Below are 11,952 nucleotides of genomic sequence, written 5' to 3'. Positions count from 1 at the left end.
GGAAGGAAGAAAGAAAGTAAGAAAGTAAGTAAGTAAGGAAGGAAGGAAGGAAGAAAGAAAGAAAGAACGAAAGAAAGAAAGAAAGGAAGGAAGGAAGGAAGGAGGAAGGAGAAAGAAAGTAAGTAAGTAAGTAAGGAAGGAAGGAAGGAAGGAAGGAGTAAGGAAGAAAGTAAGTAATTAAGTAAGTAAGTAAGGAAGGAAGGAAGGAAGGAATGAAGGAGGGAGGGAAGGAAGAAAGAAAGAAAGGAAGGAAGTAATGAAGGAAGTAAGTAAGTAAGTAAGTAAGTAAAGATAAGGAAGGAAGAAAGAAAGAAAGAAAGAAAGAAAGAAAGAAAGAAAGAAAGAAAGAAAGAAAGAAAGAAAGAAAGAAAGGAAGGAGGAAGGAAGGAGGTAAGGAAGGAAGGAAGTAAGAAAGTAAGTAAGGAAGGAAGGAAGGAAGGAAGGAAGAAAGGAAGGACAGAGGGAAGGAAGGAAGTAAGTAAGTAAGTAAGTAAGTAAGTAAGTAAGTAAGTAAGTAAGGAAGGAAGGAAGGAAGGAAGGAAGGAAGACCCTCATGCTTGTATTTAAGTCTCTTTTTATGTGTTTTTAATGATATTAGACTTTATATAACAGCAGCTGAGTGATCATCTGTCAGTATCCATGGTAACAGATATTTCCTGTTTCCCAGTTTTTCTCTCTCCTGCTACGTATTCATATAAATCTCTTTGTGTTTTTAAGTAGTGCAGACTTACAGTATAGAAGAGCAGAAGCAGTGAATGAGTGAATGGGAGCGAGGAGTGGAGGAAGATATTTAAAGGTGGAGAGGAAGTGAAAGAGTGAATGGGAGCGAGGAGTGGAGGAAGATATTTAAAGGTGGAGAGGAAGTGAAAGAGTGAATGGGAGCGAGGAGTGGAGGAAGATATTTAAAGGTGGAGAGGAAGTGAAAGAGAGCAGACTGACACAACAGGAAGCTGCAGAGAAGAGAAACTGTCCAACTGATTAACTGCTGCTGATGCTCTAAATCCCCCAAAAAAGCCCCAAAATGTGACTGTAAAGAAAGAGAAGAGAAGAGAAGAGAGAGTTTTAGTCTTTATAATCCAGCTTCTATAATATAATAATAATAATAAAGTTTATTTATAGAGCAGCATTCACAGGGCCGGCCCGTGGCATAGGCAGTATAGGCAAATGCTTAGGGTGCCGTCCATCCAGGGGGCGCCACAAATGGGGGAAGAAAAAAAAAAAAAAACTTCCACTATTCTTAAAACTACTTGGTATCATGTTTTAATATGAAGATAATAAACTCACATTAATTTAACTGCATAGCAAAGCCTATTAAATAGGAATAATAATAATAATTATCAGGCCCGTCGCAACAGGACAGGCAAACCAAGCAATTGCCTTGGGCCCCGAGCTGGCTGGCTAATTCGGCGGCTAACTCAGTTGCTAGCTCGGCGGCTAACTCGGCGGCTAACTCAGCTAACTGGCTAACTGTAGACGGGATCGTCTTAGGACATGGAGGACATTGTGGTTGCCTTTGCTGAAGCCAAGGCTCGCAAACAGCAGATGTAGATATTTTGCATATTTTTTAAAGGTTAATCTTATATGTTTGTGTGTGTGTTCCTTTATCTATGTTGGATTTTATATTTAATACCGAATTTGCACTTTATTTATATGTTGATTGCAAATGTTCAAATAAAATAAGTAAACATACTATGTGTGCAGTAGCCTATATGCAACATTTGTAAGCAGTATTTGCACTGTTAAGAAATATTTTATTGATATAATGTGTGGTTGAACTTCAACAGTGTGTCTATGCTGTGTTTCCTGTAGGCTTTGGGCGGGCGGGGTGGGATGGTGAGGCGTAGGTTTTTTTGCTGTGGTCCAGGGGTGTCGGTGTCGGTGAGCGGTGGTGGTGGGGGGGCCTCCAAGTCCATTTTGCTTGGGGCCCCCAAATTTCTTGAAACGGCCCTGATAATGATGACACGTTACTTTCCTAAAACGCCCCCCCCCCCACCCTCCACTAATTATACTGTACCTGCTACCTGGGGGAGGATGGTCGTTTTTTAACGTGACCCCAAGGCAAGCTCGACAACAACATGTCAAAACGTCCCAAACTGTCTGGTGCCCAGGGGAGGAAGAAAAGAAAAGAAGAGGAGGAAAAACGAGACAAAGACAGAGGTAACGTTACAATAAAGATGATGTCATGACATTATTTGTCTGTTGCAGAACGACGTTAACGACGTTAACCATTAGCATAACATGGTTTGCTAATCATTAAATAGCTAGCGTTAACTGTAGCGTTAACGCCAGTTAATGTTATGGAATAGCCTAAGTTATGGAAAATAGTAATGTAACTTACTCCCACCTTACTTCTCAGCAAGCACATTTTGGTTGAAAAGACGTGTATCTATGGTAACCGGTGAAAAGACGTGTATCTATGGTAACCGGTGAAAAGACGTGTAGGCTATCTATGGTAACCGGTGAAAAGACGTGTATCTATGGTAACCGGTGAAAAGACGCACGTGTATCTATGGTAACCGGTGAAAAGACGTTGAAAATTGGTTGAATAGTGAAAGTTTTTTTACCGGCTATATGGAGACGTTTATTCAACATATAAACCATATTTCACCGGGAATTGCTGTATAGAAAAGTCCCAGCTTATTTAATGTGCAGACATAGCCTATATAGTTTCATATTTATGATATTTTATTCAACATTAAATGCTTTGAAATTATGTTTTGTTTAGACGTCATTTCACCTCCTCTCATTTATAGAAAAAACGTCAAAATAATCAATACAATCTCTGTAGAGAGCTACAACTGAGCTAATTATCAACCGACATCAAACTAATATGTATTTTGTGACACGTTGATGTTGTAACCGTTTTTAGACGGTTGAAAAGACGTTCAGTCCTCATATCAACCGGTTTTTAACCGGAAATCAAACGTTGAAATTGCGGTTTTTGCTCGCTGGGTTTCTTCAGGGAAATGTGTAAATGTTAGATCTATTCAGCAGGTGTTATAATCTAAAATTTTATTATTTTTTTTATTTTTACATTGTTATTGACATCTGGTTAGCTAAGGTTTTCTTAGCTTGTAATAGTCAATCAAAATGGTCGTTTTTTAACGTGACCCCAAGGCAAGCTCGACAACAACATGTCAAAACGTCCCAAACTGTCTGCTGCCCAGGGGAGGAAAAAAAGAAAAGAAGAGGAGGAAAAACGAGACAAAGACAGAGGTAACGTTACAATAAAGATGTTGCCATGACATTATTTGTCTGTTGCAGAACGACGTTAGCGACGTTAACCATTAGCATAACATGTTTTGCTAATCATTAAATAGCTAGCGTTAACTGTTAGTTTTAACGCCAGTTAATGTTATGGAAGAGCCTAAGTTGTTATGGAAAATAGTAATGTAACTACTCCCACCTTACTTCCCAGCAAGCACATTTTGGTTGAAAAGACGTGTAAAAGACGTGTATCTATGGTAACCGGTGAAAAGACGTGTATCTATGGTAACCGGTGAAAAGACGTGTATCTATGGTAACCGGTGAAAAGACGTTGAAAATTGGTTGAAAAGTGAAAGTTTTATTATTTATTGAAAGATCTGTTCAGCAGGTGTTATAATCTAAAATTTGTTTACATTTTTATTAACATCTGGTTAGCTAAGGTTTTCTTAGCTTGTAATAGTCAATCAAAATGCTATTCCTTTTCCACCCTTTTATTATAGTTGTAAGCCTAGCTGTATGTTGTGTTACAGTTCATATTGTCTAAAATGTGTTTATAGTGTTAAACTTTACATCAGTGTTAAAGTGCACATCATTCATGTTATAGCATAATTTAGCATTCCCACATTCTATATTATACTACAGTTTACTACTTCTTTGCATTCTGTAATGACAATAAAATTGAATCTTATATAATTTGCATATCAGAAAAAGTACATTGTATATTATACATGTACCGTATAGTGAACATCATGCATGTATCTCTTAGATTTTTCATTTATATTATGTCATTTCATTTTATTCTTGAAATCATATTATGTATCATATCATATTTATTATTAGACTGGTGTCACATACTCCTCTTCTCTCTTCAGATGTGCTGTTTAGGTTTCTCAGTCCCACCCCTGCAAATCTTGGGCCACCTAAAGCTATTCAGTTTCTTGTGAGTATGTACACCAGCAGTGGAATTTACTGTGCTGCAAGGGGGGCGCCACCTAAAATCTTGCCTAGGGCGCCAAATTGGTTAGAGCCGGGCCTGCTGATGACCCTGATGACCCCTGATGACCCCTGATGAAGGCTGCAAGCTGAAACACATTGTGTTGAAAATTCTTTTATTTGGATAAAACCCCTTGAGATGTACCATCTCGTTTTCAAGGGGGTCCAAACATATAGACAAACATAGATTCAACAGACAAACATGTTCTCAACAATATAGAAAAACAAACAGACAAATAAACAAACAAAAACAAACAAATAAACAAACAAAAAAAGACATAAACGATAATGCAAACAAGGACAAACCACAGTTATTGTAACTACCCTGGGACAAAACCAAACAACCATAATAAGGCTACCATGGTCAATACTGAGACTAAAATGACAGTATATAATGATTAGTACCGGTTCAACAAATCAGAAATGCATCTTTAGTGAAAACAGGAACAGGTCACCGTGAGATGAGAAGACAGACCAGGAACACAAAAAAAACTACAAATCTGCTAAAATTAGAAAGCATCAATAGTCAATCTGACAGTCAGATGGACTATTGATGCTTTCTAATTTTTTATGAGGAGAACAAACTGTGAGGAGAGAATATGAACAGGAAGTAAAGGGTTAATAAAAAGCAGCAGATTTGTAGTTTTCTTTTGTTCCTGATCTGTTTCTCCAAGTAGAGAACAACTTTATTATCAGACCAATGTGTTTCAGCTTGCAGCCTTCATCAGGGGTCATCAGGGAGGACCTAGATGACCCCTGATGACCCCTGATGACATGCAGACACACGTTGGTCAGATAATAAAGCTGTTCTGTAAACTACAAGTGTTGCTGGAGCTTTTCTTTCCTTCTCCATGCAGCTTGGAAGAAGGTGAAGCTCTACTCTGCTTCTATAATTTTCTCATTCTGATACAAGTCCTGTTAAAAGCTCCAAACTAATGAATATAAATATATTATAAACATTATATAACATGTTAGTTTATTAATCATCATGAATAAAAGCACAGATGAGTTTTTACTGTGTGTTTGCTCTGTTAGGTGGAGCTCTAACATCATAAAGAAGGTTTACTGTGTGTGTGTGTGTGTGTGTGTGTGTGTATGTGTGTGTGTGTGTGTGTGTGTGTGTGTGTGTGTGTGTGTGTGTGTGTGTGTGTGTGCAGTCGGCCTGTCAGCAGTTACCTCCCATCTGGCGAACATTGTACAGGCATCTCCAATCAGTCACACACGTTTCCTTGTGTGTGTGTGTGTGTGTGTGTCTGTTTCTGTGTGTGTGTGAGAGTGTGAGTGTGTGTGTGTGTGTGTGTGTTTTTCGTAAATGTGTTTCTGTGTTCCTGTGTGTGTGTGTGTGTTTTTGTGTGTATGTGTGTTTGTGTGTTTCTTAAATGTGCTTGTGTGTTTGTATGTGTGTGTATGTGTGTGTGTGTGTGTGTGTGTGTGTGAGAGAGAGAGAGAGAGAGAGAGAGAGAGAGAGAGTGTTTCTATTTGAGTGTTACTGCGTGCGTGTGTGTGTTTCTGCGTTCCTGTGTGTGTGTTCCTGTGTATGTGTGTGTTTCTCTGTGTGTGTGTGTGTGCAGAAGGAGGAGGTGCCTGTGCCTCCTCCTCCTTTTACTACTACTACACACCCTCCTCTCTCTTTCTCTTTTTTTCTCTCTCTCTCAGTTCAGCAGCAGATGGACTCTCAGCTGCACAGAAAGCAGCTCACCTTCTGATCTCTCCTCGCTCTCCTGGCTCTGTTCGCTCTCCTCGCTCCTTCTCGTCTATCACACCTTTTTAAAAACTCCTCTCGTTACTTCTCCGTCATGGATCAGGACGAAGGCGACCTCACCACCAAGCTCCAGGCCAAGATGCAGGCCAGGATGCAGCTGGCCAAGGGAATGAGTGAAGAGGAGAAACTGTACAGATACAACGGGGTGCTGTACCCGCTGCTGCTCTGCCCCGAGGAGCATCTGCAGGCCGTGGAGGGCATGACGGCTCGGGAGGACGACGTGCTGCTGGTGGCTTATCCCAAATGTGGTGAGTTATGAGTCTACTGTGACCTCTGACCTTTGTCCGGCCGCCTGCTATCAGTGAGTGGCTGCTTTGTGGTTTTTATGATGTTAACCCTAACCCAGTGAAGCTTTTGAAGTCACCTCAGATCTCCACCTAATGACTGAAATATAACATTTACACAAGCAGATAATATCTTCTGTAATTATTAAGAGTTTTAAGTAGTGAACAAGTGTAAAAGTGAGTATAAATCAGCCTTAAATCAACGTTCAGGAGCCCAAATGAACATAAAGTGTGTTTAAAGTCAAATCTTCATCTTCAGTGTTTTTAGTATCAAAGTCTGTTTGTTACTATACTTCCACCACAGAGACACAGGAAACACTAAGAGGAGATATGATGCTAAAAAGACTACTAGTACTTCTATTACTACTGTTATTAGTACTACTACAAAAAGTACTACTAGTACTGCTGTAACTACTACTACTTATATTACTACTGTTATTAGTACTATGGCAAAAAGTACTACTATTACTATTGTAACAACTACTACTTCTACTGTTACAACTGCTACTACTCCTACTACAAAAAGTACTAGCAGTACTACTATTGTTACAACTACTACTTCTGTTACTACTACAACAAAAAGTACTTCTACTAAGACTACTATACTACTATAAAAAGTACTACTACTACTACTAGTTACACTATGACAAAAAGTACTACTTCAACTGCTACTACTACTACAAAAAGTACTACTGTTACTACTACCACTACAAAAAGTACTACTACTACTCCGAAAAGTACTACTGTTACTACTACTACAAAAAGTACTACTGTTACTACTATACTACTATAAAAAGTACTACTACTACTAGTTACACTATGACAAAAAGTACTACTGTTACTACTACTACTACTACTAGAAGAAGTACTACTTCCATTACTACTACTACAAAAAGTACTACTGTTACTACTACCACTACTACAAAAAGTACTACTGTTACTACTACTACTACTACTACTACTACTACTACTACTACTACTACTACAAAAAGTACTACTGTTACTACTACTACTACTACTACTACTACTACTACTACTACTACAAAAAGTACTACTGTTAATACTACTACTACAAAAAGTACTACTGTTACTACTACTACTACAAAAAGTACTACTGTTACTACTACCATAACAACAACTACTACTGCTACTAGTACTATGACAAAAAGTACTACTTCGACTAAGACTACTATTACAACTATTACTACTGTTGCTATTATAAAAAGTACAACTTGTACTACTACTGTTATAACTACCACTAATTCTATTACTACTACAAAAAGTACAACTACTACATGTTCTACTCCACTCAGTAAATGTGTCAGATATCACTTTGACTGCTGAAGCTCAATAGAAGCTGATCATCTACTTTATAATGATTTAAATGATTTAGTCCTCCATCACTTTACACTGAAAGTACATTAGAAGGTTTTAATATTCAGTATGAACAGGAGGAATGATTACAACCTCTTTAAATGTCCATATAAGACACCTGCCTGCTGCTTTAAACTGTGAACTAGTCCTTTAAATGTTCATATGAGACACCTGACTGCTGCTTTAAACTGTGAACTAGTCCTTTAAATGTTCATATGAGACACCTGCCTGCTGCTTTAAACTGTGAACTAGTCCTTTAAATGTCCATATATGACACCTGACTGCTGCTTTAAACTGTGAACTAGTCCTTTAAATGTCCATATACGACACCTGACTGCTGCTTTAAACTGTGAACTAGTCCTTTAAATGTTCTACAGACTACAAACAGGAAGTGAAAACAGGTAAAATATGGAAAATAAACCTTCTGACACACTTCTGAACTCCACTAACTTAACAAGCTGAGTCATGTTTGTGTAATATGCACACAAACAGAAAGGAAGGAGGGAAGGAGGGGAGAGGGAGCATTTCTTGTTTGTGCAGCTTCCTGAAGTTTGTTTGGTAACATGATGTGTGTGTGCAGAGGGTTAGTGTTGAAGTGTGTGTGCAGAGGGTTAGTGTTGAAGTGTGTGTGCAGAGGGTTAGGGTTGAAGTGTGTGTGCAGAGGGTTAGGGTTGAAGTGTGTGTGCAGAGGGTTAGGGTTGAAGTGTGTGTGCAGAGGGTTAGGGTTGATGTGTGTGTGCAGAGGGTTAGGGTTAGGGTTGAAGTGTGTGTGCAGAGGGTTAGGGTTGAAGTGTCTGTGCAGAGGGTTAGTGTTGAAGTGTGTGTGCAGAGGGTTAGGGTTGATGTGTGTGTGCAGAGGGTTAGGGTTGAAGTGTGTGTGCAGAGGGTTAGGGTTGAAGTGTGTGTGCAGAGGGTTAGGGTTGAAGTGTGTGTGCAGAGGGTTAGGGTTGAAGTGTGTGTGCAGAGGGTTAGGGTTGAAGTGTGTGTGCAGAGGGTTAGGGTTGAAGTGTGTGTGCAGAGGGTTAGGGTTGAAGTGTCTGTGTAGAGGGTTAGGGTTGAAGTGTGTGTGCAGAGGGTTAGGGTTGAAGTGTGTGTGCAGAGGGTTAGGGTTGAAGTGTGTGTGCAGAGGGTTAGGGTTGAAGTGTGTGTGCAGAGGGTTAGGGTTAGGGTTGAAGTGTGTGTGCAGAGGGTTAGGGTTGAAGTGTGTGTGCAGAGGGTTAGGGTTGAAGTGTGTGTGCAGAGGGTTAGGGTTGAAGTGTGTGTGCAGAGGGTTAGGGTTAGGGTTGAAGTGTGTGTGCAGAGGGTTAGTGTTGAAGTGTGTGTGCAGAGGGTTAGGGTTGAAGTGTGTGTGCAGAGGGTTAGGGTTCCTTCCTTCCTTCCTTCCTTCCTTCCCTCCTTGCCTCCTTCCTTCCTTCCTTCCCTCCTTCCTTCCTCTCTTCCTTCCTTCCTTCCTTCCTCCTTTCCATCCTTTCTTCCTTCCTTCTTTCCTTCCTTCCTTCCTTCCCTCCTTTCTCCCTTCCTTCCTTTCTTCCATCTTTCCTTTCTTTCTTTCCTTTCTTCCTGTCTTCTTGTCTTTTCTTCTGCCCATCCTTCCGTCCTTCCTCCCTTTCTTCCTCCCTTCCTTCCTTCCTTCCTTCCTTCCTTCCTTCCTTCCTTTCCTTCCTTCCCTCCTTCCTTCTCTTTTCATCCCTCCCTCCTTCCTTACTCCTTTCCTTCCTCATTTCTTCCTTCCCTATTTCCTTCCTTCCGTCTTTCCTTCCATCCTTCCTTCCTTTCTTCCGTCTTTCCTTTCTCTGTCATTTCTTCCTGTCTTCTGCCCATCCTTCCTTCCTTCCTTTCATCTTTCCTTCCTTCCTCTTTTCATCCCTCCCTCCCTCCGTACTCCTTTCCTTCCTCATTCCTTCCTTCCTTCCTTCCCTATTTCCTTCCTTCCTCCTATCCTTCCTAACTTCCTAACAAAACTGAGCTGCCAGTCTGTGCGTTTAGCTTCTTTATACTGGTTGTTTGGTTTAGTTGCAGGTATCAGGAACAGTTAATCATCATTAATCCTAAAGAGAAAAGATGCATTAATTAGCTTCCATCTGTAGTACCTGTGATATTTAGACACACCTTCAGCTTTTTGACAGTAATCGTCAGAGTGAATCAGCAGAATTTCCATTTAGGTTTTTGAGCCGTTGCACAAACAGAAAAAAATAATTAATCATCAACTTCAACCATGTTTTTCTATTCTCATCCGTCACTTTTTAGATTGATTTCCTTCTTTAAAGCTCAGTTCAGACTAAAGATGAATGATGAAATGACGAGTTGAAACTTGCAAACTGCTTTCAACTATGCCGCCTGTTACACCAATGGGACTAGAGGTGTCGTCGCCATAGCAACAACCATCTGTACTAACACACTTTTGTTTAGTAGCATCTTAAATGGATAATGAGGATAGTTACATTTCTTGTATAGATGAAACAACTAAAACATGAGGGTCGAGGCTCTTTTCCTCAAGGAAGGGAGGAAGGAAAGGAGGAAGGAAGGAGGGAAGGGAGGAAGGAAAGCAGGGAGGAAGGGAGGACGGAAAGGAGGGAAGGAAGGTGGGAAGGGAGGGAGGAAGAAGGAAGGAAGGAAAGGAGGGAGGGAGGAAGGTAGGAGGGAGGGAGGAAGGAAGGAAGGAAGGAAGGAAAGGAGGGAGGGAGGAAAGGAGGGAGGGAGGAAGGTAGGAGGGAGGAAGGGAGGAAGGAAGGAAGGAAGGTAGGGAGGAGGGAAGGGAGGAAGGAAAGCAGGGAGGAAGGGAGGACGGAAAGGAGGGAAGGAAGGAGGGAAGGGAGGAAGGGAGGGTGGAAGAAGGAAGGAAGGAAAGGAGCGAGGGAGGAAAGGAGGGAGGGAGGAAAGGAAGGAAGGAAGGAAGGGAGGGAGGGAGGGAGGGAGGAAGGACACAGTTTCCTTCCCACTTTCACCAAATATGATGATTTATTTATACTTGAAGCAAAAACACAGAGAAACGTGTGTGTGTGCGTGTGTGTGTGTGCGTGTGTGTGTGTGCGTATGTAAGTGTGTATGTGTCTGTTTCTGTGTGTGTGTGCGTGTGTGTGTGTGTGTGTGTGTGTGTGTGTGTGTGTGTGTGCAGGAAGGGAGAGGCGGCATTCCCGGCTGTCGTCGAGGTGCATTTGAGGAATGTGACATGTTTTCTTTTTTTTTTGAGGGGTGTTTATATTTGAAGTTTAGTTTTGCACGCCAGCTTGCAAAAGATAGACAAGTTGATCACCTTTCAGAGGAATGTTTAGATCACATCGCCCCCACCCCCCCCACCCCCCCTCCCTGCCCTGCCCCCCTAACCCCCCCTCCGCCTCTAACCCCCCTCCTCATGCATAGGGGCCCATTTGGACCGCCGCCCAACTATTTATCTCACTGTACATGCTCTCCATCAGTCCGACCAATGACAGGGCCTCCTTTCTAAGCGTCTGAACACCCCCCTACCACCCCCCCCCCCCCCCCCCCCCTTTTGATCTAAGAGGCGGTTAAATCAGCGTTGTGCAGCAGTCCGCCACAGATAATGACTTCCTGACGTCTCAGTGATTTATGGGGCAGATAGCGGAGGATTAACCCGACCTTCACCACAACATACTCATATTTACAGTCTGCTGCAGCTTACTGTCTGCTTATAGCCCCCCCCCCCCTCACCCACACACACACACACACACACACACACACACACACACACACACTCCCCCTTACTAGTTTCCATATGCGTTGCACCAAACACGACTGAAGCTGGTTTCCATTCTTAAAAAATAGTAAAATATCATTGTTAACCCTCCTGTTGTCCTCAAGTCAAGGAATGAAGGGGGAAGGAAGGAAGGAAGGAAGGAAGGAAGGAAGGAGAGGTGGGAAGAAGGAAAGAAAGGAGGGAGGGAGGGAGGGAGGGAGGAAGGAAGGAAGGAAGGATGGAAGGAGGGAAGGAAAGGAGAGAGGAAGGTGGGGGGGAGGAAAGAAAGAGAGAAAGAAGGAGGGGATGGGAGGGAAGGAAAGGAGGAAGGAAGGAAGGAAGGAAAGGAAAGAAGGAAGGGAGGAAGAAAGGTAGGAAAGGAAGGAGAAAGGAAGGAGGCAAGGAAAGGAGGGAGGAAGGAATGAAGGAAGGGAGGGAGGAAGGAAGGAGGGAAGGAACAGGAAGGTGAAGGCAGCTTTAATAACATATCTCTGTTGTAATGTCCTTTAGTTTTACCAGTTTTTAAAAAGGCAAGGAAGTTTTATTTCTAGATTATTTCAAAGTGTTTTTACGACATTAAAGCAGTGGTTCTCAACATGTGGTCCGTGGCCCCCCCCCAGAGGTCCATGCCATAAATA

The sequence above is a fragment of the Scomber japonicus genome, chromosome 14 (assembly GCF_027409825.1).
Source record: "Scomber japonicus isolate fScoJap1 chromosome 14, fScoJap1.pri, whole genome shotgun sequence".
NCBI lineage: Eukaryota > Metazoa > Chordata > Actinopteri > Scombriformes > Scombridae > Scomber > Scomber japonicus.
Note: the sequence above shows the minus strand (reverse complement) of the source record.